At 46.6% G+C, this 26,902-nt stretch overlaps 1 pseudogene; it reads left to right on the forward strand.

Moving 5' to 3' along the window:
* The first annotated feature begins 15,506 nt into the window (after positions 1–15,506).
* LOC145879935 (E3 ubiquitin-protein ligase TRIM47-like) overlaps positions 15,507–26,902 on the forward strand; it is a 43,815-nt pseudogene continuing 32,419 nt past the window's right edge.

Below are 26,902 nucleotides of genomic sequence, written 5' to 3' on the forward strand. Positions count from 1 at the left end.
TCCCAGACAGTCAATGGTTAATCTGAAATATTTCCTAAATTGCTTCTTGCAAGGAATCTCTCTGAAATATGCTAGAAATCTTTTAACCGGTGCCTAACTATATTGTTGACCCTTAATTTCCTAGTTTCACATGCATTTTGAAGTGCAGATGTTAGAGTACTGTTGCAGTGTGTGTGACTGACATAGTTCATAGGGCCCTTGTCGAAAGTAGTGCACTATATAGGGAATCGGGTGCCATTTGGAACAAATCCACTGTCTTTTGGAGAGGTGGAAGGGAGTGCTGGGTTTGGGCTCTCGTGTAGATGACTGCCATTGCAGTGAGGGAAAAACTGACCTAACCTAACATAGTAGTGACTAATATGAGTTTGTGGACAGATTAAAAAAAAAAAAAAAAACACACGTTAGAGATAAATTAATAAATGCAAACAAAGGAAAAAAAGGGTTGACGTTTATTTATGTGAGTCATGTCATTTCTCTTATGCTATTTATAGTGTTTTTATTTCAACGTCTCTGTGTGTGTGTGTGTGCGTGTGCGTCACAGGGAGACAGCAGCACAAACGTACTGTTATGTAGAGAGGGGAGCCCTCTTCAGAACCTGAGAACGATTGCATGGGTGACAAAGGTAAAGGTAAAGCCAAGGGGCCTGAATACTTTCCAAATGCACTGTAGAGTTTACTGGGGAAGCTCTTGCAGGGCAGAAATTTGACGAACTGACTTGTTGGAAAAGTGGCATCCTATGACGGTGCCATGTTGAAAGTCAGTGAGCTCTTCAGTAAGCCTTTCAACTGCTAAGCCATAAGAATCCTGAACAGCTAATCAAATGGCTACCCAGACTATTTGCATTGCCCCCCCCCCCCCCCCATTTTTACGCACACACACGAAAGAGAGACAGGGAGAGTGGGAGAGAAAGAGAACGAATGATTGTGTTCTTGTTGCGCTTGTAATTAACAGTGAGTAGGCATGTCATTTCTCTTATGCTATTTATAGTGTTTTTATTTCAACGTCTCTCTGTGTGTGTGTGTGTGTGTGTGGTGTGCGTGTGCGTCACAGGGAGACAGCAGCACAAACGTACTGTTATGTAGAGAGGGGAGCCCTCTTCAGAACCTGAGAACGATTGCATGGGTGACAAAGGTAAAGAAACATACAGAACACGCCATAGGGAAGGAAGAAACCTTGAGAGGAACCAGGGGCTGGATTCACAATTGCTTCAGAGTAGGAGTGCTGATATAGGATCAGGTACCCCCCGTCCACATAATCATATTCATTATGACCTAAAAGGCTGCACTGATTCATACTCTGAGATGCTTGATACATGTAGCTCAGATCTATATAGTGATGGGACTTCAGTGGTTACGGCATCCATGTGACTTTACACCATTGAATCATCACAGTGCAGTGTGCCGTCATGCTAAATGATGTTATCAAATGAGTATGTCTACTCATGCTGCACTACAACACTGTTGAAATACCAGAAGGGACATCAAGATCAGTCAGTACATTAGAGACAATTTTTAGGAAAGTGGCACTCAGCCTCTCACCTCTCAACAACTTGGGTACATCCGAAATGGCAGCATATTCCCTAATTAGTGCACTACTTTTAAAACAGGGCTCATAGGGCTCCTGTCAAAAGTACTGGGGTGCCATTTGGGATGTACAACCCTTGACTGTAAAAATAGACGGTGGAGGTATGTCGCCCTCTAGCGGGTATAACAGACCCATGTAGATTCTCTGGTATTAGGATTATGATTCTGTGACAGGGGGGGCAAGGAATAATTATGATTTGACTGCAGTAAGAGGGGGACTGTCTGTTTTCCTGGTAGATACGATTAAAAATTCGGGAAGGAAAATAAGTTTGTGGTTCGCATTCCCGCTTGGGTATCAAAGGGGAATGTAGCACATTGCGGGTCTCATGGGCACATATCCAACCTTTTTCCTGACATAATGGATGAACAAGAAGCACAGAATACATTAAACCTCATCACTGTCTGTCATGAAATATGAAGTGAAGGATGATGTCGGTCTATATTGACAACTATGCGTTTTATAGCGCATGCACCATATTCTTCACAAAGTCATCCAATGTTACGCATTTCGAGTGAGTCTCAAAGGTGAACTTCTACTTTAACATCTGATTCAACTTCCTCAGTCATAATTTGTTGTTAGATATGTTACTTTATGTATTCCTACTTGATTTAGTAGAAGAAAGACTAATGTCCACGAGCCGTCAGCGCATCACAGCTCCGTTGGCACGAGGGCAAGTCTCCAGTGAGTGGGTGAATGCGCGTGTGAGTGGGCGAACAAGAAAGGGGAGAAGAGAGGGAGGGAAGGAGAGAGAGGGAGGGGGAAGCGGAGGTACACGGGATTCTGATGTTCTCTGTTGCACACAACCGCACTGCTCGCCCTAACTGCGCTATCCATGCTGCTGTATCGTACACTGTCTGCATGAGACGAGTCCGTTTACTGTTTAGCCTATCGAAGCATTTCTCGGCTCGACTCTACACCTGTCCCCGACTCTTCTCTTTTTGGCACATCTTTCCAGTTTCTCTTCAAAACCTTCGATCGGCTGAAGTGTTTTTCCAAGGAAAGAGATCGTTGAAACTGCCAGTCTAAGCGGCTAGAAGAGAAGAGAAGTGACTTGTCTGCAGAACTCTCCGCGCTGCACGTTCTCAAGATGAGCGAGGTAAGTATCCAGCTCAACTGTGATCAGTTAACAGTTCAAACTGCAGTTGTTGTTAGGCTATAATAACGGCGTGATTAGGATTATTCGGCGCTTATTCTGCTGATCATAGGCTACAGATGCTTTGAGAATTCACTATATAACACCCCTTCGATTATATTATACGCATCATTCAGTAAATCCAATAGTTATGCTACTACATGGAAATGATAGACCATTTTAGTTTAACATCAACAAGTGGACATATACATTGTGTTTGATTTGACCCTGCTCACATAACTAATTGTCTAGTTGAGTATCTTTGCGATGACACCACCACAGCGCACCGCACCCCCACCCCCCAATCCCCGCAACCCATCCAAGGTGCAGTAAAAAAAAAAAAACATTTACATTTTTTTTAATCGTTTTCAGAGCGCAGCTCTTTACATCTTCTAGCGACTCGGTTGGCGCCGGTCCCAAATAAAGCGGGCATTGTACCAAAAGGCACAAGGCGAGAAACACTGCATCGCCAGTGGGCATTGTGAACAGCCGTTCAGGGGCAGTGATGGGTGACAAAAGTACCTTCCGCCGCCGGTGAATTGCCACGCCGATGTCAGACACACCTGCTTCACGGAATGGAGATCTATTTTATTATGACACATCTGGGCTAAATAGGCTACACGCCTATCATGGGCTTACACCATGATGTAGCGTGTCCATTTATTTTCTAATTGATCAAAAGTACTTCATGGTCTTCATGGTTTACCTGTAAGGCCCATTGTTTTTTCTGGCATCCATTTAAAATAGACATCTCGCCTACATGTAATTTGACTAAAGTAATCCTAATCTAGACTAAATTGAACATCCTTTATAATGTTTCAAACTTCTAAGTGGCACCCTATTCCATAAACAGTGCATTTGGACAAGTATTCAGATTGTTTCCCTTTTTCCACATTTTGTTACAGCCTTATTAAAAAAAATTGTTTTTTAAATCCTCAGCAATCCACACATAATGACAAAGCAAAACAGGTTTTTAGACATTTTTGCAAATATATTATTTACTTAAGTATTCAGACCCTTTGCTATGAGGTTCAAAATTGAGCTCAGGTGCATCCTGTTTCCTTTGATCATCCTTGAGATGTTTCTACAACTTGATTGGAGTCCACCTGTGAAAATTCAATTGATTGGACATGATTTGGAAAGGCACACACCTGTCTATATAAGTTCCCACAGTTGACAGTGCATGTCAGAGCAAAAACCAAACCATGAGGTCGAAGAAATTGTCCGTAGAGCTCCGAGACAGGATTGTGTCAAGGCACAGATCTGGGGAAGTGTACCAATACATTTCTGCAGCATTGAAGGTCCCCAAGAACCCATTCTTAAATGGAAGAAGTTTGGAACCACCAAGACTCTTCCTAGAGCTGTCCGCCCAGCCAAACTGACTAATCGGGGGAGAAGGGCCTTGGTCAGGGAGATGACCAAGAACCCGATGGTCACTCTGACCAAGCTCCAGAGTTCCTCTGTGGAGATGGGAGAACATTCCGGAAGGACAAACATCTCTGCAACACTCCACCAATCAGGCCTTTATGGTAGAGTGGCCAAATGGAAGCCACTCCTCGGTAAAAGGCACATGACAGCTTGCTTGGAGTTTGTCAAAAGGCACCTAAAGACACTTAGACCATGAGAAATAAGATTCCATGGTGTGATGAAACCAAGATTGAACTCTTTGGCCTGAATGCCAAGGTTCACTTCTGGAGGAAACCTGGCACCATCCCTACGGTGAAACATGGTGATGGCAGCATCATGCTGTGGGGATGTTTTTCAGCGGCAGGGATTGGAAGACTAGTCAGGATCGAGGGAAAGATGAACGGAGCAAAGTACAGAGAAATCTTTGATGAAAACCTGCTCCAGAGCACTCAGGACCTCAAACTGGGACGAAGGTTCACCTTCCAACAAGACAACGACCCTAAGCACACAGCCAAGACAACCCAGGAGTGGCTTCAGGACAAGTCTCTGAATGTCACTGAGTGGCCCAGCCAGAGCCCGGACTTGAACCCGATCGAACATCTCTGGAGAGACCTGAAAATAGCTCTGCAGCGACGCTCCCCATCCAACCTGACAGAGTTTGAGAGCATCTGCAGAGAAAAATGGGAGAAACTCCCCAAAGACAGGTGTGCCAAGCTTGTAGCGTCATACCCAATAAGACTCGAGGCTGTAATCGCTGTCACAGGTGCTTCAACAAAGTACTGAGTGAAGGGTCTGAATACTTATGTAAATGTAACATTTCATAAAAACATTTATTTGTATAAATTTGCACACATTTCTAAAAACCTGTTTTTGCTTTGTCATTATGGGGTCTTGTGTGTAGATTGATGAGGGAAAAAATGATTTAATTAATTTTAGAATAAGGCTGTAATGTAACAAAATGTAGAAAAAGCCAAGGGGCCTGAATACTTTCCAAATGCACTGTAGAGTTTACTGGGGAAGCTCTTGCAGGGCAGAAATTTGACGAACTGACTTGTTGGAAAAGTGGCATCCTATGACGGTGCCATGTTGAAAGTCAGTGAGCTCTTCAGTAAGCCTTTCAACTGCTAAGCCATAAGAATCCTGAACAGCTAATCAAATGGCTACCCAGACTATTTGCATTGCCCCCCCCCCCCCCCCCATTTTTACGCACACACACACGAAAGAGAGACAGGGAGAGTGGGAGAGAAAGAGAACGAATGATTGTGTTCTTGTTGTGCTTGTAATTAACAGTGAGTAGGCTTCCCCTTCACTAAACTTGTTCTATTTTAGGCATGTAGGGATAATTAGCAGGTCTTATTAATTGCAGCGGAAGGCCAGTCCTCCAGCCACCAAGGTGAAAATTAGAAAATGCCAACCCCCCCTCCAGCTCTCTCTCTATCCTTCGCTCTACACCCCCCCCCCATATCTCTAACCACACCTTTCCCCCGCTCTTTCTCTCTCTCTCTCTCTCTCTCTCTCTCTCTCTCTCTCTCTCTCTCTCTCCTTCCCTCCCTCTCCTCTTCTTGACTGTGATTACGGTGCCAAAGCCAACTGGCATGTTCAAGTATTATTGGCTTTTCCCTAATTCCCCTCTTCTCCTCCTCCTCCTCCCCTCCTCTCCTCTGACAGGGAGGTAATCCCTTTATTTCTGTCTATAAATAAATACTTTTTACTGCTGAGGAGCATCCGGGGGGTAGTTTCTCTTTCTATCTCCTCTCCCTGGACCCTACCAGAATTAGGATGCCATTTTGGGCCTTCCTGTAGGCTGCTATATTGTTCTTACAGAAGTGTCTCTCTTTTCGCACCAATAACAGGTTATGCTTTGGGGGCGATTCTCTTTCCCCTCCAATACATGTAGTTTTGCTACGTCTATCTTAGTTTCTGTCGTTTTGCACCAATAAATGTAGTTTTCAGTCCTAGTAAGCCTTGGGGCTTTTTGAGGTTGTTCTCTTATTCAACAGTGTTGGGTCCCGTGTAGCAAGTCGATTCCTTTCCTAAAAGGGCTTCAGATTCGATTTTTCCTCCCTCAAGTGTTGGGTTTCTGTAGCGATGCTGTTTTTCTTAGAAAGGTAGAGTGGTATTTGTGGTTGGAGTAAAGACCACCACATGCTGCGAAAATGATGAAAATGAACCTTTTTCAGTAAAGGGCAGTTAAATGTCTAAAGTCAAACCTGTCATGTTTTTTCGTTCTCTCCCTTTGCACCCCCCCTTCTCCTTTCCTCCTCTTCAAGACCCCTTGTCTGTTTCTCTTTCATTCTCTCTCCCTATTTCTCTCGTTCCCTCTCTTTCCCTCCAGCATCAGACATCATAGGTGGCATCCCAAATGGCACTCTATTCCCTACATAGTGCACTTCTTTTGACCAAAGCCCTATGGGCCCTGGTCAAAAGTAATGCACTACATAGGGAATAGGGTGCCGTTTGGGATGCAGGCGGTCATAATCATCCATCACTCAGGTGTCAGTCTATTTTTGAAGTACGTTACCAAATGCTCTCCCTTCTATCAACCTAGTTACTGTACTTACATAAAACCACTATCTGGAAATGGTGTCATTTTACAGCCAATATTTCTGGTTGGAGAGCGAGGGAGCGAGTGTTGGTTGAAAGTCTCATGGAAGCCTCATGGACAACTGGCAGAATATAGTTTACAGCCCCATGGACAGTTGGCAGAGTACAGTTTACAGCCCCATGGACAGCTGGCAGAGTACAGTTTACAGCCCCATGGACAGCTGGCAGAGTACAGTTTACAGCCCCATGGACAACTGGCGGAGTACAGTTTACAGCCCCATGGACAGCTGGCGGAGTACAGTTTACAGCCCCATGGACAGCTGGCGGAGTACAGTTTACAGCCCCATGGACAGCTGGCAGAGTACAGTTTACAGCCCCATGGACAGCTGGCGGAATACAGTTTACAGCCCCATGGACAGCTGGCAGAGTACAGTTTACAGCCCCATGGACAGCTGGCGGAATACAGTTTACAGCCCCATGGACAGCTGGTGGAGTACAGTTTACAGCCCCATGGACAGCTGGCAGAGTACAGTTTACAGCCCCATGGACAGCTGGCAGAGTACAGTTTACAGCCCCATGGACAGCTGGCAGAGTACAGTTTACAGCCCCATGGACAGCTGGCAGAGTACAGTTTACAGCCCCATGGACAGCTGGCAGAGTACAGTTTACAGCCCCATGGACAGCTGGCAGAGTACAGTTTACAGCCCCATGGACAGTTGGCAGAGTACAGTTTACAGCCCCATGGACAGCTGGCAGAGTACTGTTTACAGCCCCATGGACAGCTGGCTAGATGATGATGACTACACTACAGAGCCGTGACAAATGCCCATAGAAACACATGCTGAACACAGTAACTTTCCCCCAAAACAGTTTTCTAGAAATTCTGGTTGGAGGATTATGGATTTCCTGCTTAGTCCCTTCTAATTCGGCGAATCTTCCAACCAGGATTTCTGGAAAACCAGGGCATTTTGTAAAATTGACCAGAATATGTACAGTATGGAGCTGTGATGATTGGCCATACAAACAGATGGCTGAACATAGATTGACATCACAATGATTTCATTGAGTAGTACAGTATTGAAAACAAACAAAAAACATATTTAATGTATCAAATGGTAAACAGTATGCATCCCAAATGGCACCATATTCCCTATATAGTGCACTACTTTTCAAAAGGCCCATGGTCAAAAGAAGTGCACTAAAGACTAAATAGGGTGCCGTTTGGGACCGTAAATTCCTAGAATAGAAAGCTTGTCTGGCTAAAGCACACATCATGTTGGCCGTGTGTATATTAGGCTATATCTGTCTATCCCTTGACTCCATTTTCCCGACCGTCTGTCTCGATAAGCAGGAATCTTCCGTTCTCATTCACCCGCTGTCTTCTCTCTCTCTCGGATCCCTATGTTTCTCTCTCTTTTTTCCCCACTGTCGTTCCCCCCCACTCTCTCTCTCTCTCTCTCTCTCTCTCTCTCTCTCTCTCTCTCTCTCCTCTCTCTCTCTCTCTCTCTCTCTCTCTCTCTCTCTCTCTCTCTCTCTCCATCGCTCTCTCTTCATCACTTACAGCAAATCCCAGACACTTAAATGCTGCAATCTGTCTCTGTCTAGCATCCCCCCCTCCCTCCCTCGGTCCCCCTTTCCCTCTTCTCCTCTCTCTGGCGTTCTCTCTCTTGGCCTCATGTTCATGAATTAATGCATTAACAGCGACAAATAAGTAAGGAAGAAATCCTTGACAAGCGCGAAGGGAGAGAGAACCTGTGAGAGAATAATAAGAAACCTCAGGGGATTTGAGTGTTAGCCAGCCATCCATGTAGAGATAAGAATGTAGGAGAGGGAGGGTGTGCGTTTGTGTGTAAGAGAGAAAGAGAGTGGGGGAAGAGGAGGAGGGGGGGAAGGTAAGACGAAGGTCTATTCACAGTGGGAATGTGTTTATCGTGTGGGTTGTGTCTCTCTTTTCACTCTTCAGCCTCGCTCTCTCTCCATCTCTCCCTCTCTCCATTCCCTCCCCTCCTGTGTGCTTTCTTTCTTTCTTTCTCCCTCCTGTCCTTTCTTTCTGTCCTTCATTCAGCTAGTCATTCAATCCCACCTCCGTGCAACCCATATGCCTGGTTTACTTCTCGAGCCCCCTGTCCTTTCTCTCTCGCTCTCTCTCTCTCTCTCTCTCTCTCTCTCTCTTTCTCGCTCTGCCTCTTACTCAAGCCCCTCTCTTCTCCTGCCTGCTTCATTTCAATGTGTCAGTTATTACCCCCCCCCCCCCCCCCCCCCCCCGTGAGTATGAGAAGAAAAACACAGCATAGAGAGGGAACCATTGCCTCCAGGCAGTGTGTGTGTCAGTCAGACAGGCAGAGAGAGATGGGGAAATGGGGAAGGGGGGGGAGTGACAACAGAGAAGACGATGATGGATCACAGATGGATGATATGGAACATAAAGCTATAGCTTAGTGACACTTATAGCCCAGATAGATTTGTCATACGCTGTAGCACTGATCCAAATCTATATCGGCGTCCACAGTATTTCAGTGTACAGTATCGCTCTCTCTCTCTCGCTCTCTCTCTCTCTCTCTCTTCCACTGCAGCGCTGACAGTGATTGGGAGAGCGGGTGAGAGGAATAGAGGGGGATAGAGGGGAATAGAGGGATATAGCGGTGATGTTTTGATGAGAGCTCTGCTTTCTCAGTGAAAGGCCGATTTAATGCCACCCATTGAAGCCTCTATATGCTCTCTCTCTTACTCTCTCGCTTACCAACATTTGCAAGTCCCCCTTGTCTCTCTCTCTCTCGCTTATCCACCCCGTCTTTCTTTCTCTGTCTCTCTCTCTCCCTCTCCCCTCTCTCTCTTTCTTTCGTTCTATCTCTCTCCCTCACTCTCTCTCCCCCTCTCTGGTATACACATAATGAGACACACACTTAGTCTTTGTCATTTACACGAGTCTCTAAGGTCTCGTTATCCCTGACTAGGGCTGGCTGTATTATTTTTTATTTTACCCTATCGCTAAGCCTGGAGTGGCAGGCCTCCTGTTTGCGTCTCGCGCTTAGCTGGAGATCGTTTTATGCACGGGCCATTCTGCGCCGGCATCACAAAGTGCAATGGGGACGTCGGGGTTACGCAGGGTCACAATGCGCACGTGCATGCCCACACACACACTCCTACTGTACTCCCCCTTACACACACACACACACACACAGTCTATCTCTCTCTCTCTCTCTCTCTCTCTCTCTCTCTCTCTCTCTCTCTCTCTCTCTCTCTCTCTCTCTCGCACAGAGAAATACTGTATTTCTGTATCCACCCTCTTCTCTCTCTCTCTCTCTCTCTCTCTCTCTCTCTCTCTCTTTCTCCCCGCCCCAGACGCATAAGCGTAGGACTAATGAGGAGACAGTCTTAAAAACACAAATAGACAGAAAGAGAGAGGGAAATGACAGAGAGATACAAGAGAGAGGGAGATGACAGAGGGGCAGATGAGAGAGAGAGGGGGGGATGAAAGAGGGGGAGATGAGAGAGAGGGGGGGATGAAAGAGAGGGGGAGATGGGAAAGAGAGAGCATAAAATGTCACTTGTCACACACAGCGAGGGGTCTCACACACACACACACACACATACACACACACACACACACACACATATGTGTGTAAACTACTGGGTAATGGTAATAGACTAAAGGGAAAAGGAGAGAAAAGAACACAACACTGTCTCCTGAGTGGTCCCTTTGCGTCTCTGGCGATATCACTCTCATACAGACACTCCTGTTACCCACTCCCAAGAGGACTCTGTCCTCTTATGTGGCTTTTATATGCAGGCAGTTGATACTTGTAGTATACTATGTAGTTGATCATGGTTCTGTAGTTGATGCTGGTTATATGGTGGTTATGTGTTGTTGATGCTGGTTATGTAGTTGATCATGGCTATGACATAGGACAGGTTATGTTGTTGACATTGGCTAAAGAGTTGACACTGTTTATGTACTTGACACTAGTTGTGTTGCTGATAATTGTGACAGATGTAGGATCTTAATTTGACCGATATTGTCACAGCAAAATAATCCTGCAGCAACAGGATTTTAGCATTTAGTCCATCATTTTGCTTGATCGTGGTTAGGCTGTTAGCTAGCCAAAAGTAGGATACATGAAAAGTGCAATACTGTTAATATGTATGTTCGTTTTTTCAGTGAATTTATGTAAATCACGAAGATCATCTGCATTACCGGCGGTGCAGTAAAATTGTCTGCAACAAAAGAGTGATTCAATTAAGATCCTACATCTGTATGTTTCTGTTAAAGGTGATAATGGTAATGTAGGGCCTCCCGGGTGGCTCAGTGGTCTAAGGCACTGCATCGCAGTGTTAGCTGTGCCACCAGAGACTCTGGGTTCGAGCCCAGGCTCTGTCGCAGCCGGTCGCGACCGGGAGGCCCATGGGGCGGCGCACAATTGGCCCAGCGTCGTCCGAGTTAGGGAGGGTTCTGGCCGGCAGGGATATCCTTGTCTCATTGCGCACTAGCGACTCCTGTGGCGGGCCGGGCGCAGTGCACGCTGACCAGGTCGCTAGGTGTGCGGTGTTTCCTCCGACACATTGGTGCGGCTGGCTTCCGGGTTGGATGTGCGCTGTGTTAAGAAGCAGTGCGGCTTGGCTTGGTTGGGTTGGGTTGTGTTTCGGAGGATGCATGGCTCTCGACCTTCGCCTCTCCCGAGTCCGTGCGGGAGTTGTAGCGATGAGACAAGACAGTAACTACTAACAATTGGGGAGAAAAAGGGGGTAAGAAAAAAAAGATAATGGTAATGTAGTTGACACTAGTTGCTGATAATGGTTATGTGTCTTGTAAGGGTGATGATGGTTATGTAGTTGATACTGTGTGTTGTAATTGACAACTCTGCTCTTCCTTCCTCAAAAGTCTTAGCAGTCAAAATTAGAAATTGATGAACAGAATTATAGAACATTACGTAATTATGCTGTTAAATTGAATCGAAAGAAAAAAAAGTTATTTTACAACAACAATTTATTGATTGTAAAAATGATTCTAAAAAGGTATGGAACACAGTTAAGGGCTTACTTGGTACATCTATCTCATCATGCCCAACTAGTGTGGAGGTTGACGGGAGAATAATAACAAAACCAGTTGATATTGCCAATCATTTTGCAGATTTTTTTACAAAGAAAATTAATTTACTGAGCAACAATGTAAACATACATTCTTCCAAACAAGCTATTGTCCAATGGATTGATGATCATATTATGAGCAACAAGATCTGCTCTTTTAGTCTGCAAACGGTGTCAGTGGAGGAGGTGTCAAACCTATTGAAGTCATTACCTGATGGGAAATCTACGGGTTATGGTCTAATGGACAATTTTTTGCGTTGCTGTGCTGCTCCCCAGATTGCAGTTCCACTGAGATACGTATTTAATTGGTCACTGGAAAAGGGGATGTTTGCAAATGTATGGAAGCATGCAAAACTGTGTTTTATTCTGAAAGACTGCAAAGAACCCATTACTCCTGCCAATAGTCAACCAATTAATCTACTACTTACACTCAGTAAGATATTGGAGGGTATTGTGAGTAGACAAATATGGGAGTACATGGAAAAGAATGATCTGATTACAGCCAATCAGCATGCTTATCGCAAAAACCATTCCCCTACCACTGCATTGGTTGACATGACTGACCAGTGGTTCAATGCTATGGATAATGGCAAGTTTGTGGGTGTACTATTTTTAGATTTCAGTACAGCATTTGATTTAGTGGATCATGAAATAATTTTGACAAAATTAATGCATTATGGTTTTAAGGAGGTAGCATTGAATTGGTTACAGTCATATCTAACTGACAGGAAACAGTCCACCTATATCAATGGTTCATTTTCTTCCCCTCATATGTTAAACTGTGGAATTCCGCAGGGCAGCTGCCTTGGGCCACTTCTTTATTTAATATATACCAACAACCTTCCCTATGCCTTAGCTGAAACTCAAGCTACTATATTTGCAGATGATACTACAATTTATGCAGCAAGACAATCGGTTCAACAGGTACAGCAAGCTTTACAAGATTTGGAGAATATCAGGGAGTGGGTTTGCCAAAACAAACTTGTTTTGAACACCAAGAAAACCAAAGTTATGTTGGTCTGTTCCACTAGGAAAAGGCCAAAACAGCATGGGATACAATTAAGTATGGGAGGAGTACAAATTGACGAAGTGGCAGAAACCAAACTATTGGGAGTGCAGCTAGACAACTGCTTATCATGGTCGTCTCAAATAACTAATCTATGTAAAAAAAATTATTAAAACAGCATTCATGATCAGAAGGATAGCTAAATATTTACCAGGAAAAATTCTTCAGCGAATAACACAAGCTTTAATTGAGTCAGGTGAACTACTGTTCTGTGGTCTGGGGAAATGCATCATCAAGTGAAGTTAGGAGGCTGCAGAATGCACAGAACAGAGCAGCAAGGTTTGTTTTAAAGGTGGAGATATGGTTCTTCTGTTGCAGTCATGCGCAATGTTCTTGGTTGGTCATGAATCGACAAGATAATTGAAAAAAACATGCTTATTTTATTTCATAATATACATCATTTAAAACGGCCAAGTTCTATTCACAACGGTATTCAGAAATTGAATAAATTAACAGAGCAAATCAGAAACCTTTCAATATATACATTTAAACATTATTTTAAAACCATTTAAATATAATACATAGAAATGTTGTGGGACTATAGTAGATAAAGAATCAATATTTTTTAGATTGAGTATTTATTGGGTCATTATGTTAGTATATTATGTATGTTTGTAATAGTGTGTTATATGTGAAAATGTGTTCGTATTATAAATTGTATTTTAATGTTTAAGGACTCTTGGAAGATTAGTCCAAATGGGGACTAAAAGAGATCCAAATAAAATCAAAATCAAATCCTTTCTCTTCATCTCTCCAGATCAGATCCACGGGGAATCCCAACAGCAGCCAGACGCCGGCATCGGACAACAAAGGTCTGTCTGTCTGTTTATGTATTCAGACGCCGTACTCTGTGAACTTTATGTCTCTCCATCTGTCTCTCTCTGTTCCCCTCACACTCTCTCTCTCTCCCTCTCTCCACCTCACACTCTCTCGCTGTCTCTCGCTCTCTCCACCTCACACTCTCTCCCTGTCTCTCCCTCTCTCCCCTCACACTCTCTCTCTGTCTCTCCCTCTCTCCCCTCACACTCTCTCTCTCTCTCCCCTCACACTCTCTCTGTCTCTCCCTCTGTTCCCTCACACTCTCTCTCTGTCTCTCCCTCTCTCCCCTCACACTCTCTCTCTGTCTCTCTCCACCTCACACTCTCTCTCTGTCTCTCCCTCTCTCCCCTCACACTCTCTCTGTCTCTCTCCCCTCACACTCTCTATGTCTCTCCCTCTCTCCCCTCACACTCTCTCTCTGTCTCTCTCCCATCACACTCTCTCTCTGTCTCTCCCTCTCTCCACCTCACACTCTCTCTCTGTCTCTCCCTCTCTCCCCTCACACTCTCTCTCTCTCCCCTCACACTCTCTCTGTCTCTCCCTCTCTCCCCTCACACTCTCTCTGTCTCTCTCCCCTCACACTCTCTATGTCTCTCCCTCTCTCCCCTCACACTCTCTCTCTCTGTCTCTCTCCCATCACACTCTCTGTCTCTCCCTCTCTCCACCTCACACCCTCTCTTTGTCTCTCCCTCTCTCCACCTCACACTCTCTCTGTCTCTTTCCACTTCAAACTCTCTCTCTGTCTCTCCCTCTCTCCACCTCACACGTTCTCACTGTCTCTCTCCACCTTACACTCTCTCTCCGTCTCTCCCTTTCCCCTCTTTCTGTTTTGTATCTGTATCCTTAAGCTTAGCACCTACATGCCTTTGCTAGCTTTTCAGTCTAGGTTTTTGCCTGCTAGGTTCATTACTAACCGGGTGAAGGCCACATTTTCAAGATTTTGTCTGGATTCACTGGAATTTCTTTTTTAGGGCAAATGCATAAACAAAATGTACGCCTCCATATTTGGCCCCTCGCTGTGTTTTTATTCTCCAGACCACTAAAAATAGAATTGATGCGTTTGCTTGTCTAGGACCCTCGACAGTACATCTTCTCTCCAGCCACTTTGGACTGTTAGAAGAGCTCTCCCTCTCTCTCTCTCTCTCTCTCTCTCTCTCGCTCGCTCTCTCTCTCTCTCTCGCTCTCTCACTCTCTCTAGCATCGGACATCTCCCTCTCTCTCTCCCCCTCTCTCTGTCTCCTTCACCCCCCACCTCTGTCTTCATCCCTTTTCTGAAGTGTCCTCCTTCTCACCACCTCTCTGTCATTATTTTTTCCATCCCCAATTAGTGGCTCAATCCCGTCATTGGAAGGCTCCTTTAGATATTATAAACAGTGAGGCTGAAACTACCAGACCTGAGTTCAACTACTATTTGAGATCATTTCAAATACTTTAACTGAGCTTGATTGAGCTTGCCTGGCACAATGGAACCGATAGAATAATCACAAAATTCCTAACCTTTCCCATCTGGCACTCCGGGTAGGCTAAAAGAAAACACGTAAAGTATTTTAGAGACTTCAAATAGTATTTGAACCCAGGTCTGGAACATACAGCAGCACGACTAACTCACTAACTCACCCCAAATACTTAACCACTGTCCTGTCCCTCTATGGCCGGGCCAAACTTGAGCAAGTTGAACATGGGTGGGGGAACAGCGCTAGTGTGTGTGTCTTCATGCGTGTGAGTGTGTTCCATGTCCTTTTGTCCGCTTTTAAAGAACAATACCTTTTCCTGCTCAAACCTTGATAGTGGATTGATGTATTGATGGATGTATTGATTGGTCGGTTGATTAAGTCATGGGCATATTGATAGATTGACATATATTGATTAATGACCCCTCCAGAGAAGGCGGTTGACTGCAAGCCTCCGACGACCGGGGAGGAGGAAGAGGAAGTGGACATTGACCTGGAAGCACCGGAGACGGAGAAAGCAGCACTCGCCATCCAGAACCAGTTCAGACGGTTCCAGAAGAAGAAGAAGTAGAGCGACAGAAGGAGAACCAAGAAAGAAAGGCAAAAAAATATAACAAAAAAAAAAGAAAAACCTTCCGCAGAACAGAGAAAGAGGGATTGAAAGGATGGGGGTGAGAGGGTGGAGATGGAGAAGGAGAAGTTGAGGGGGGGGAAGGAAGGGAGGGGAGGGGGAAGCAGGAATTGAATAATTGAAAATTAGAGAACCAACCGATATCCTCGCTGTGAGAGAAAGAGAGGACGAGAGACGAGAGGGGAAGGAGAGAGATGATAAAGCGGAATTTATAATCTTGCATGACCAATAACCCCAGTCACCACCATCTTTGCAGATGTCCTGATATGTACCCCATGCACCCTCCCTCCCAAACGCACCCTGCATTTCCTGTCCCACCGCACAGACACATGTCCCCATGCCCCCCCCCCCCAACAACCTCCAAATTCCCAAGAGAGGGGAAAACTGGCCCCCTTGAGAACAGAGAACAAAAGTCCACTGACAGACCAAGCACATCTCCTTCTCCCAAATGAAACAACTGGCTGCCGCACACGTCAAACTAAACAAAATCACATTCTATATTTCCAGCTCTCTTTCACTCATTTAAGTGTATCTCTCTCTCTCGATAGAAAAGGGCAGAGTTACTAGCTCAGGTTTTTAGATTGCTATAGTTAGCCAGTTTGATACGGCTCTACATCTCTCTTCCTTTCAATTCTGTTTCCCGATGTAGTCCAGACATCCGATCGTGCGGATCAGCTCGACTGCTCCACACCTCGTGTGATGACGTCGTCCGACGGTTACCGCAGTAACCACTGTTACCTTGGTTAACACCTTGAGGTGGCTGGCAGTGTGCCCGCGCCGAGATCGATAGACGGATGGAAAAGTCAGTTCCAATGCCGTTAGCATTAGAAACTCTACAGGGTCCATACAGGTTTCTGGGCCTTTTTTTTCTTCATCTATCAGCCAGTTACTAATGCTCTTATTGGGTCATGAAAATCAATACCAATATCAAATCAAGAGACGTTCAGATAACCCGCCGAGAAACAGAGTCTAAAGTCAACTAGCCCGTGTGTTCGAAATGCCTGAACTGGCTTCTGGTCCCGGTCTGTCCCAGGTCTTATTCACCTACAGTACGTGTAGCTAAATGTTGTATTCTAGTGGTTCGGGCCTAGAGTAGAATTTATTTTGCTGTCGCACAGGGTAACCTAAAACCCCCTGGTCCTTAAATACACACGCGGTAACGTCTCTGGACCAGGTGCCAGCGCCGAACAAGACCTGATCTGATCGCCCTCAGTTTTACACAGAGACATACAGCTGACAGAGAGAAAGAGAGAGAGAGAGAGAGAGAGAGAGAGAGAGAGAGGACAAGGAATGAGGAGACAAATAGTTGGAAACTAACGCCCTCACAGCACAGTCACACAGCACCTATATATAACAATAGGAGTTACACACCCATGCCGACGCCCACAATCGCACAAGCCTGACAAAAGTCTAACACACTTGACACTGAAGTCTGCACAAACACACACTCACACACACACCCTTCCTACGCACCGAACCGATCCTTCTGCCTGTCGGGACCACGTTTGCCCACACGCCCACACCCCTCCTTTCCCCTCGTATGTAGCACACTGAACTGAACTGCTCCTGAAAGCCCAGACTCCTTACGCTTTAATCTCACTACTAATTAATAGTATTATTATTGGAATGAAACCTATTTTCTATTTCAAGGACAGAGCAGTTACAAACGAAGGCACAAATAACGCACGCAAAGTCATTCCGCCTAGCCCCTTCCCAGCATTCCACTATCCAGCCCTTAAATTGAAGTCATAGAGGTGGGATGTGGTTCTGGATTCGGGGGGCGGAGCGCGGGGTGGGGTTGAGATCTAGATCCTCCCTCTTTCTATTATCCATACCTTAACTATCCCCCCTCCTAAGTCTTTTCTCATTTACGCTTATCTTTTACTAGTTCTTATGTATGGATTTTTAACTTAAGACTTTTTCTAAGAACCCCTTGTCAGTCGGAGCTCCCTCAGAGTAGGAATGTGGATCTGGGATCAGCTTAGCCTTTTAGGTCATTATCATTATGGACGTGGAGAGGACCTGATCCTAGATCAGCACTTCTACTCTTAGACGCTTGCTAACTAAGTGTCCAGAGCTAGTTAGCTAGGTGTATCCAATCAGAGATTGCCCCATTTAAAATCCGGGCTATGGTCGTATTTTTTATTTCTTTGTTAACATGACCCCATTCCACTTCTCCCCTTAAAAGCAACCAAATGTTGGATGATTTCAAGAACATAGTGCTACAGTGACTGAATGGATGATGTGATGAAAGCCTGTCTTGGTTATTGTGGTTCTGAATGCAATGGAATGTATAATGGATTCTTAAAGGGGCATATAGAGAAGGGTCCAAAATGTCTTTAGTAAAGAATTCTGCTCTCCTCCTTAAAAACCCCGTTGACGTCATCCCTGACAAGAGCACATCCCGTAAGCAATGTGTGTCCCGTTATCCATACTAGCATACTGTTGAGTATGCTTTGCAAATATATTATTGTACTTCATACAAAGGACTACTAGTGTCCTTGTACATCAAGCTGCATCACGATACAGAAACAGGAGATATAGGCTTCCTGCCCAATGGGCCGTTCTGGCTCAGACAAGGCTTACCTACTATACTAAGGAGGTAGGAGTAGAAGTTTGCTGGCGACATGGATATTTGGATATACACAGATATACAACTTGGAATTAACATTAGACTCAAACATAAAACACCAAATACTGTTCATCCAACCCCTATATGACTGTAAGTCACATGTTCTAGTAGCCTATACATCATTTATACAACGGGTGGGTCTAATCCTGAATGCTGATTGGTTAAAACCGCATTCCAGCCGGTGTCTATTCCACAAGTTGCCACCGGCTAAATCTATGACGTTAAAATGCCTGTTTACTCTGTTCCATCTGACTGCACAATCCACTGTCTCATCAGCCCAGCCAGGCAATTTATAAACTTATAAGACTAACCCAGGAAGGAGGCCCCACAAACACAGAGAGCTCACCAGTCATTTCAGGGAATCTGCAGCTCAAATGCCACCCCTTTCACTAGACAGTGCACTACAATACATAAGGGTTAGTAGTGCACTATTCTAGAGAATAGATTGTTCCAAAATAATTCACTATCTAGGGAGTAGTTTGGTCGAAGTAGTGCATTATCCAGGGAATAGTATGGTAAAAATAAATGGCGCACTATCTAGGGAATAGGGTGTCATTTGGGATTGGCCCTCAATCAGGAAGACCCATAGAACCCACCCCAAGTGAAGTTGGTTAGGATCAATCAATCAACCAATACTTATATTGCCCAGCTATATTTAGTTATTTAATTAATTGATTATCCATGTGTTATTTATTGGTGATGTTTTAATTATGTATGTCGGTTTATTTAAGTGAATATCTAACTACCTACAATACCTATATCCTTTTTTTAAAGTTTTTTTTTTGTACAGTTGTAGGATCTTCAGTTAATCACCCTGTTGCAAGAGAACTTTCCTGCAATGCAGGACATTTAAAACTTGTAGTTTGGGGTTTAAAAAGACTTCTGAAGTTTGTCATTTCCACTTTGAAATTTTAGACTTGATTTTCGCTTACGAAAAATGCATCAACCCCTACAAAAATGTCCATTCATTATAATCCACATAATAATTCACATTTCCTATTGCTTCAGGATTATTTTCCTGCTGTACCAAACTGGCTCAAATTAAGATCCTACATCTGTATTTCAAATTGAGGTCGCATTTGATGAGATTTATTGTGTGTTGTTGTTTTATTGCTTTAATTCCCCCTTCTGTGTTTTGGCATTTCAAACTACGAAAGGTGGGGGAGGTTTGGTATATATAAATATATTATATAGAGATGGTGTTGAGAGAGAGAATGCACATGAAACACCCCTGTACTGTGTTTTTCCTGCACTAATAAAATTTGTGCAAATTGCTTAAGAATTCAACCGACGTGATGGCGGGTTGTGATTTCATATCCTCACATTAACACACACATACTCTCTCTCTTCCTCTTTGACTAGCAATGAAGTCCACACACACACACACACACACACACACACACACACACACACACACACACACACACACACACACACACACACCACACACACACACACACACACACACACACACACACACACACACACACACACACACACACACACAGGCCATCCAGGGGAGAATGACTGCCCTTTCTTATTGAAGCCACGGAAGTTCAAGGCCGACTGCGGTACTGCAGGCATTGTTTGCGGAAAACAGGATCCCCCGTTATAGTGAAGGGAAATGCCAATCTTCGTGTAAGTAAAACATTTTTTTGAAGACAATCATGGTACGAATAGTTGCTTTAATACACCAGATGTATGTCCTTGAACCTATTATTTAAAAATCCCACACAGAAGAAGTTATAAGGATTATTTAGTTGCTAATGGCAGCCTGCAGTACCCCGGTAGGCCTTCAACTTGAGTTACTCAATGAGAGGGGGCAGCACTGAGCTAATCTGCAACATCACTTCCTGGAGTAGCTCCAACTGTGCATTTTATGTCTCCATGAGATGCCGTCTTAACCAAAGTTATTTGGTTTCAATGCGCTATTGAGTCTTCACATAGGAATGAATGGTTTCACGTGATCGATGGCTTTGTCCATACATGTATACAGTCATTGAGGCACACACATAGAGTCCCACTCTGGGTCTCCATACCGTCACAGCTTCTTGGTCCTAGTGTAAACTAAGTTCAGTCCCCGTCTGGCTCTTGCCTCAATTGTGGTCCCGTTCTAGTCTCATGGTTCCATTACGGTTCCCCTCTAGTCTCATGGTTCCATTGCGGTCCCTCTCTATGGCTTGTGGTTCCATTTTGGTCCCTCTGTAGTCTCATGGTTCCATTGCGGTCCCCCTCTAGTCTCATGGTTCCATTACGGTCCCCCTCTAGTCTCATGGTTCCATTGCGGTCCCTCTGTAGTCTCATGGTTCCATTACGGTCCCCCTCTAGTCTCATGGTTCCATTGCGGTCCCTCTCTAGTCTTATGGTTCCATTGCGGTCCCTCTAGTCTCATGATTCCATTTCGGTCCCTCTGTAGTCTCATGGTTCCATTGCGGTCCCTCTCTAGGGCTTGTGGTTCCATTGCGGTCCCTCTGTATTCACATGGTTCCATTGCGGTCCCTCTCTAGTCTCATGTTTCCATTGCTGTTTGTCTATAGGGTCATGATTCCATTGCGGTCCCTCTTTAGGGCTTGTGGTTCCATTGTGGTCCCTCTAGTCTCATGGTTCCATTGCGGTCCCTCTAGTCTCATGGTTTCATTGCGGTCCCTCTCTAGTCTCATGGTTCCATTGCGGTTCCTCTCTAGGGCTTGTGGTTCCATTGCGGTCCCTCTGTATTCACATGGTTCCATTGCGGTCCCTCTCTAGTCTCATGGTTCCATTGCGGTCCCTCTCTAGTCTCATGGTTCCATTGCGGTCTCTCTCTAGTCTCATTTCGGTTCCCTCTGTAGTCTCATGGTTCCATTGCGGTCCCTCTCTAGTGCTTGTGGTTCCATTACGGTCCCCCTCTAGTCTCATGGTTCCATTGTGGTCCCTCTAGTCTCATGGTTCCATTGCGGTCCCTCTCTAGTCTCATGGTTCCATTGCGGTCCCTCTCTAGTCTCATGGTTCCATTGCGGTCCCTCTCTAGTCTCATGGTTCCATTGCGGTCCCTCTAGTCTCATGGTTCCATTGCGGTCCCTCTCTAGTCTCATGGTTCCATTGCGGTCCCTCTCTAGTCTCATGGTTCCATTGCGGTCCCTCTAGTCTCATGGTTCCATTGCGGTCCCTCTAGTCTCATGGTTCCATTGCGGTCCCTCTCTAGTCTCATGGTTCCATTGCGGTCCCTCTAGTCTCATGGTTCCATTGCGGTCCCTCTCTAGTCTCATGGTTCCATTGCGGTCCCTCTTTAGGGCTTGTGGTTCCATTGCGGTCCCTCTCTAGTCTCATGTTTCCATTGCGGTCCCTCTCTAGTCTCATGGTTCCATTGCGGTCCCTCTTTAGGGCTTGTGGTTCCATTGCGGTCCCTCTGTAGTCTCATGGTTCCATTTCGGTCCCTCTGTAGTCTCATGGTTCCATGGCGGTCCCTCTTTAGGGCTTGTGGTTCCATTTCGGTCCCTCTAGTCTCATGGTTCCATTGCGGTCCCTCTCTAGTCTCATGGTTCCATTGCGGTCCCTCTTTAGGGCTTGTGGTTCCATTGCGGTCCTTCTGTAGTCTCATGGTTCCATTGCGGTTCGTCTCTAGGGTCATGGTTCCATTGCGGTCCCTCTCTAGTCTCATGGTTCCATTGCGGTCCCTCTCTAGTCTCATGGTTCCATTGCGGTCCCTCTTTAGGGCTTGTGGTTCCATTTCGGTCCCTCTGTAGTCTCATGGTTCCATTGCGATTGGTCTCTAGGGTCATGGTTCCATTGCGGTCCCTCTCTAGGGTCAGGGTTCCATTGCGGTCCCTCTCTAGGGCTTGTGGTTCCATTGCGGTCTCTCTGTATTCACATGGTTCCATTGCGGTCCCTCTCTAGTCTCATGTTTCCATTGCGGTTCGTCTCTAGGGTCATGGTTCCATTGCGGTCCCTCTAGGGCTTGTGGTTCCATTGCGGTCCCTCTAGTCTCATGGTTCCATTGCGGTCCCTCTAGGGCTTGTGGTTCCATTGCGGTCCCTCTGTAGTCTCATGGTTCCATTGCTGTCCCTCTCTAGTCTCATGTTTCCATTGTGGTTCGTCTCTAAGGTCATGGTTCCATTGCGGTCCCTCTAGGGCTTGTGGTTCCATTGCGGTCCCTCTAGTCTCATGGTTCCATTGCGGTCCCTCTCTAGTCTCATGGTTCCATTGCGGTCCCTCTTTAGGGCTTGTGGTTCCATTGCGGTCCCTCTCTAGTCTCATGTTTCCATTGCGGTCCCTCTCTAGTCTCATGGTTCCATTGCGGTCCCTCTTTAGGGCTTGTGGTTCCATTTCGGTCCCTCTGTAGTCTCATGGTGCCATTTCGGTCCCTCTGTAGTCTCATGGTTCCATTGCGGTTCGTCTCTAGGGTCATGGTTCCATTGCGGTCCCTCTCTAGTCTCATGGTTCCATTGCGGTCCCTCTCTAGTCTCATGGTTCCATTGCGGTCCCTCTTTAGGGCTTGTGGTTCCATTTCGGTCCCTCTGTAGTCTCATGGTTCCATTGCGGTCCCTCTGTAGTCTCATGGTTCCATTGCGGTTCGTCTCTAGGGTCATGGTTCCATTGCGGTCCCTCTCTTGGGTCAGGGTTCCATTGCGGTCCCTCTCTAGGGCTTGTGGTTCCATTGCTGTCTCTCTGTATTCACATGGTTCCATTGCGGTCCCTCTCTAGTCTCATGTTTCCATTGCGGTTCGTCTCTAGGGTCATGGTTCCATTGCGGTCCCTCTAGGGCTTGTGGTTCCATTGCGGTCCCTCTAGTCTCATGGTTCCATTGCGGTCCCTCTAGGGCTTGTGGTTCCATTGCGGTCCCTCTGTAGTCTCATGGTTCCATTGCTGTCCCTCTCTAGTCTCATGTTTCCATTGTGGTTCGTCTCTAGGGTCATGGTTCCATTGCGGTCCCTCTAGGGCGTGTGGTTCCATTGCGGTCCCTCTAGTCTCATGGTTCCATTGCGGTCCCTCTAGGGCTTGTGGTTCCATTGCGGTCCCTCTGTAGTCTCATGGTTCCATTGCTGTCCCTCTCTAGTCTCATGTTTCCATTGTGGTTCGTCTCTAGGGTCATGGTTCCATTGCGGTCCCTCTAGGGCTTGTGGTTCCATTGCGGTCCCTCTCTAGTCTCATGGTTCCATTGCGGTCCCTCTTTAGGGCTTGTGGTTCCATTGCGGTCCCTCTCTAGTCTCATGTTTCCATTGCGGTCCCTCTCTAGTCTCATGGTTCCATTGCGGTCCCTCTTTAGGGCTTGTGGTTCCATTGCGGTCCCTCTGTAGTCTCATGGTTCCATTTCGGTCCCTCTGTAGTCTCATGGTTCCATGGCGGTCCCTCTTTAGGGCTTGTGGTTCCATTTCGGTCCCTCTAGTCTCATGGTTCCATTGCGGTCCCTCTCTAGTCTCATGGTTCCATTGCGGTCCCTCTTTAGGGCTTGTGGTTCCATTGCGGTCCTTCTGTAGTCTCATGGTTCCATTGCGGTTCGTCTCTAGGGTCATGGTTCCATTGCGGTCCCTCTCTAGTCTCATGGTTCCATTGCGGTCCCTCTCTAGTCTCATGGTTCCATTGCGGTCCCTCTTTAGGGCTTGTGGTTCCATTTCGGTCCCTCTGTAGTCTCATGGTTCCATTGCGATTGGTCTCTAGGGTCATGGTTCCATTGCGGTCCCTCTCTAGGGTCAGGGTTCCATTGCGGTCCCTCTCTAGGGCTTGTGGTTCCATTGCGGTCTCTCTGTATTCACATGGTTCCATTGCGGTCCCTCTCTAGTCTCATGTTTCCATTGCGGTTCGTCTCTAGGGTCATGGTTCCATTGCGGTCCCTCTAGGGCTTGTGGTTCCATTGCGGTCCCTCTAGTCTCATGGTTCCATTGCGGTCCCTCTAGGGCTTGTGGTTCCATTGCGGTCCCTCTGTAGTCTCATGGTTCCATTGCTGTCCCTCTCTAGTCTCATGTTTCCATTGTGGTTCGTCTCTAAGGTCATGGTTCCATTGCGGTCCCTCTAGGGCTTGTGGTTCCATTGCGGTCCCTCTAGTCTCATGGTTCCATTGCGGTCCCTCTCTAGTCTCATGGTTCCATTGCGGTCCCTCTTTAGGGCTTGTGGTTCCATTGCGGTCCCTCTCTAGTCTCATGTTTCCATTGCGGTCCCTCTCTAGTCTCATGGTTCCATTGCGGTCCCTCTTTAGGGCTTGTGGTTCCATTTCGGTCCCTCTGTAGTCTCATGGTGCCATTTCGGTCCCTCTGTAGTCTCATGGTTCCATTGCGGTTCGTCTCTAGGGTCATGGTTCCATTGCGGTCCCTCTCTAGTCTCATGGTTCCATTGCGGTCCCTCTCTAGTCTCATGGTTCCATTGCGGTTCGTCTCTAGGGTCATGGTTCCATTGCGGTCCCTCTCTTGGGTCAGGGTTCCATTGCGGTCCCTCTCTAGGGCTTGTGATTCCATTGCTGTCTCTCTGTATTCACATGGTTCCATTGCGGTCCCTCTCTAGTCTCATGTTTCCATTGCGGTTCGTCTCTAGGGTCATGGTTCCATTGCGGTCCCTCTAGGGCTTGTGGTTCCATTGCGGTCCCTCTAGTCTCATGGTTCCATTGCGGTCCCTCTAGGGCTTGTGGTTCCATTGCGGTCCCTCTGTAGTCTCATGGTTCCATTGCTGTCCCTCTCTAGTCTCATGTTTCCATTGTGGTTCGTCTCTAGGGTCATGGTTCCATTGCGGTCCCTCTAGGGCGTGTGGTTCCATTGCGGTCCCTCTAGTCTCATGGTTCCATTGCGGTCCCTCTAGGGCTTGTGGTTCCATTGCGGTCCCTCTGTAGTCTCATGGTTCCATTGCTGTCCCTCTCTAGTCTCATGTTTCCATTGTGGTTCGTCTCTAGGGTCATGGTTCCATTGCGGTCCCTCTAGGGCTTGTGGTTCCATTGCGGTCCCTCTAGTCTCATGGTTACATTGCGGTCCCTCTAGGGCTTGTGGTTCCATTGCGGTCCCTCTGTAGTCTCATGGTTTCATTGCTGTCCTTCTCTAGTCTCATGTTTCCATTGTGGTTCGTCTCTAGGGTCATGGTTCCATTGCGGTCCCTCTCTAGTCTCATGGTTCCATTGCGGTCCCTCTTTAGGGCTTGTGGTTCCATTGCGGTCCCTCTCTAGTCTCATGTTTCCATTGCGGTCCCTCTCTAGTCTCATGGTTCCATTGCGGTCCCTCTTTAGGGCTTGTGGTTCCATTGCGGTCCCTCTGTAGTCTCATGGTTCCATTTCGGTCCCTCTGTAGTCTCATGGTTCCATTGCGGTCCCTCTTTAGGGCTTGTGGTTCCATTTCGGTCCCTCTAGTCTCATGGTTCCATTGCGGTCCCTCTCTAGTCTCATGGTTCCATTGCGGTCCCTCTTTAGGGCTTGTGGTTCCATTGCGGTCCCTCTGTAGTCTCGTGGTTCCATTGCGGTTCGTCTCTAGGGTCATGGTTCCATTGCGGTCCCTCTCTAGTCTCATGGTTCCATTGCGGTCCCTCTCTAGTCTCATGGTTCCATTGCGGTCCCTCTTTAGGGCTTGTGGTTCCATTTCGGTCCCTCTGTAGTCTCATGGTTCCATTGCGATTGGTCTCTAGGGTCATGGTTCCATTGCGGTCCCTCTCTAGGGTCAGGGTTCCATTGCGGTCCCTCTCTAGGGCTTGTGGTTCCATTGCGGTCTCTCTGTATTCACATGGTTCCATTGCGGTCCCTCTCTAGTCTCATGTTTCCATTGCGGTTCGTCTCTAGGGTCATGGTTCCATTGCGGTCCCTCTAGGGCTTGTGGTTCCATTGCGGTCCCTCTAGTCTCATGGTTCCATTGCGGTCCCTCTAGGGCTTGTGGTTCCATTGCGGTCCCTCTGTAGTCTCATGGTTCCATTGCTGTCCCTCTCTAGTCTCATGTTTCCATTGTGGTTCGTCTCTAGGGTCATGGTTCCATTGCGGTCCCTCTAGGGCTTGTGGTTCCATTGCGGTCCCTCTAGTCTCATGGTTCCATTGCGGTCCCTCTCTAGTCTCATGGTTCCATTGCGGTCCCTCTTTAGGGCTTGTGGTTCCATTGCGGTCCCTCTCTAGTCTCATGTTTCCATTGCGGTCCCTCTCTAGTCTCATGGTTCCATTGCGGTCCCTCTTTAGGGCTTGTGGTTCCATTTCGGTCCCTCTGTAGTCTCATGGTGCCATTTCGGTCCCTCTGTAGTCTCATGGTTCCATTGCGGTTCGTCTCTAGGGTCATGGTTCCATTGCGGTCCCTCTCTAGTCTCATGGTTCCATTGCGGTCCCTCTCTAGTCTCATGGTTCCATTGCGGTCCCTCTTTAGGGCTTGTGGTTCCATTTCGGTCCCTCTGTAGTCTCATGGTTCCATTGCGGTTCGTCTCTAGGGTCATGGTTCCATTGCGGTCCCTCTCTCGGGTCAGGGTTCCATTGCGGTCCCTCTCTAGGGCTTGTGGTTTCATTGCGGTCTCTCTGTATTCACATGGTTCCATTGCGGTCCCTCTCTAGTCTCATGTTTCCATTGCGGTTCGTCTCTAGGGTCATGGTTCCATTGCGGTCCCTCTAGGGCTTGTGGTTCCATTGCGGTCC

This window comes from Salmo salar, chromosome 07 (assembly GCF_965601325.2).
Source record: "Salmo salar chromosome 07, fSalSal1, whole genome shotgun sequence".
NCBI classification, from domain to species: Eukaryota; Metazoa; Chordata; class Actinopteri; order Salmoniformes; family Salmonidae; genus Salmo; species Salmo salar.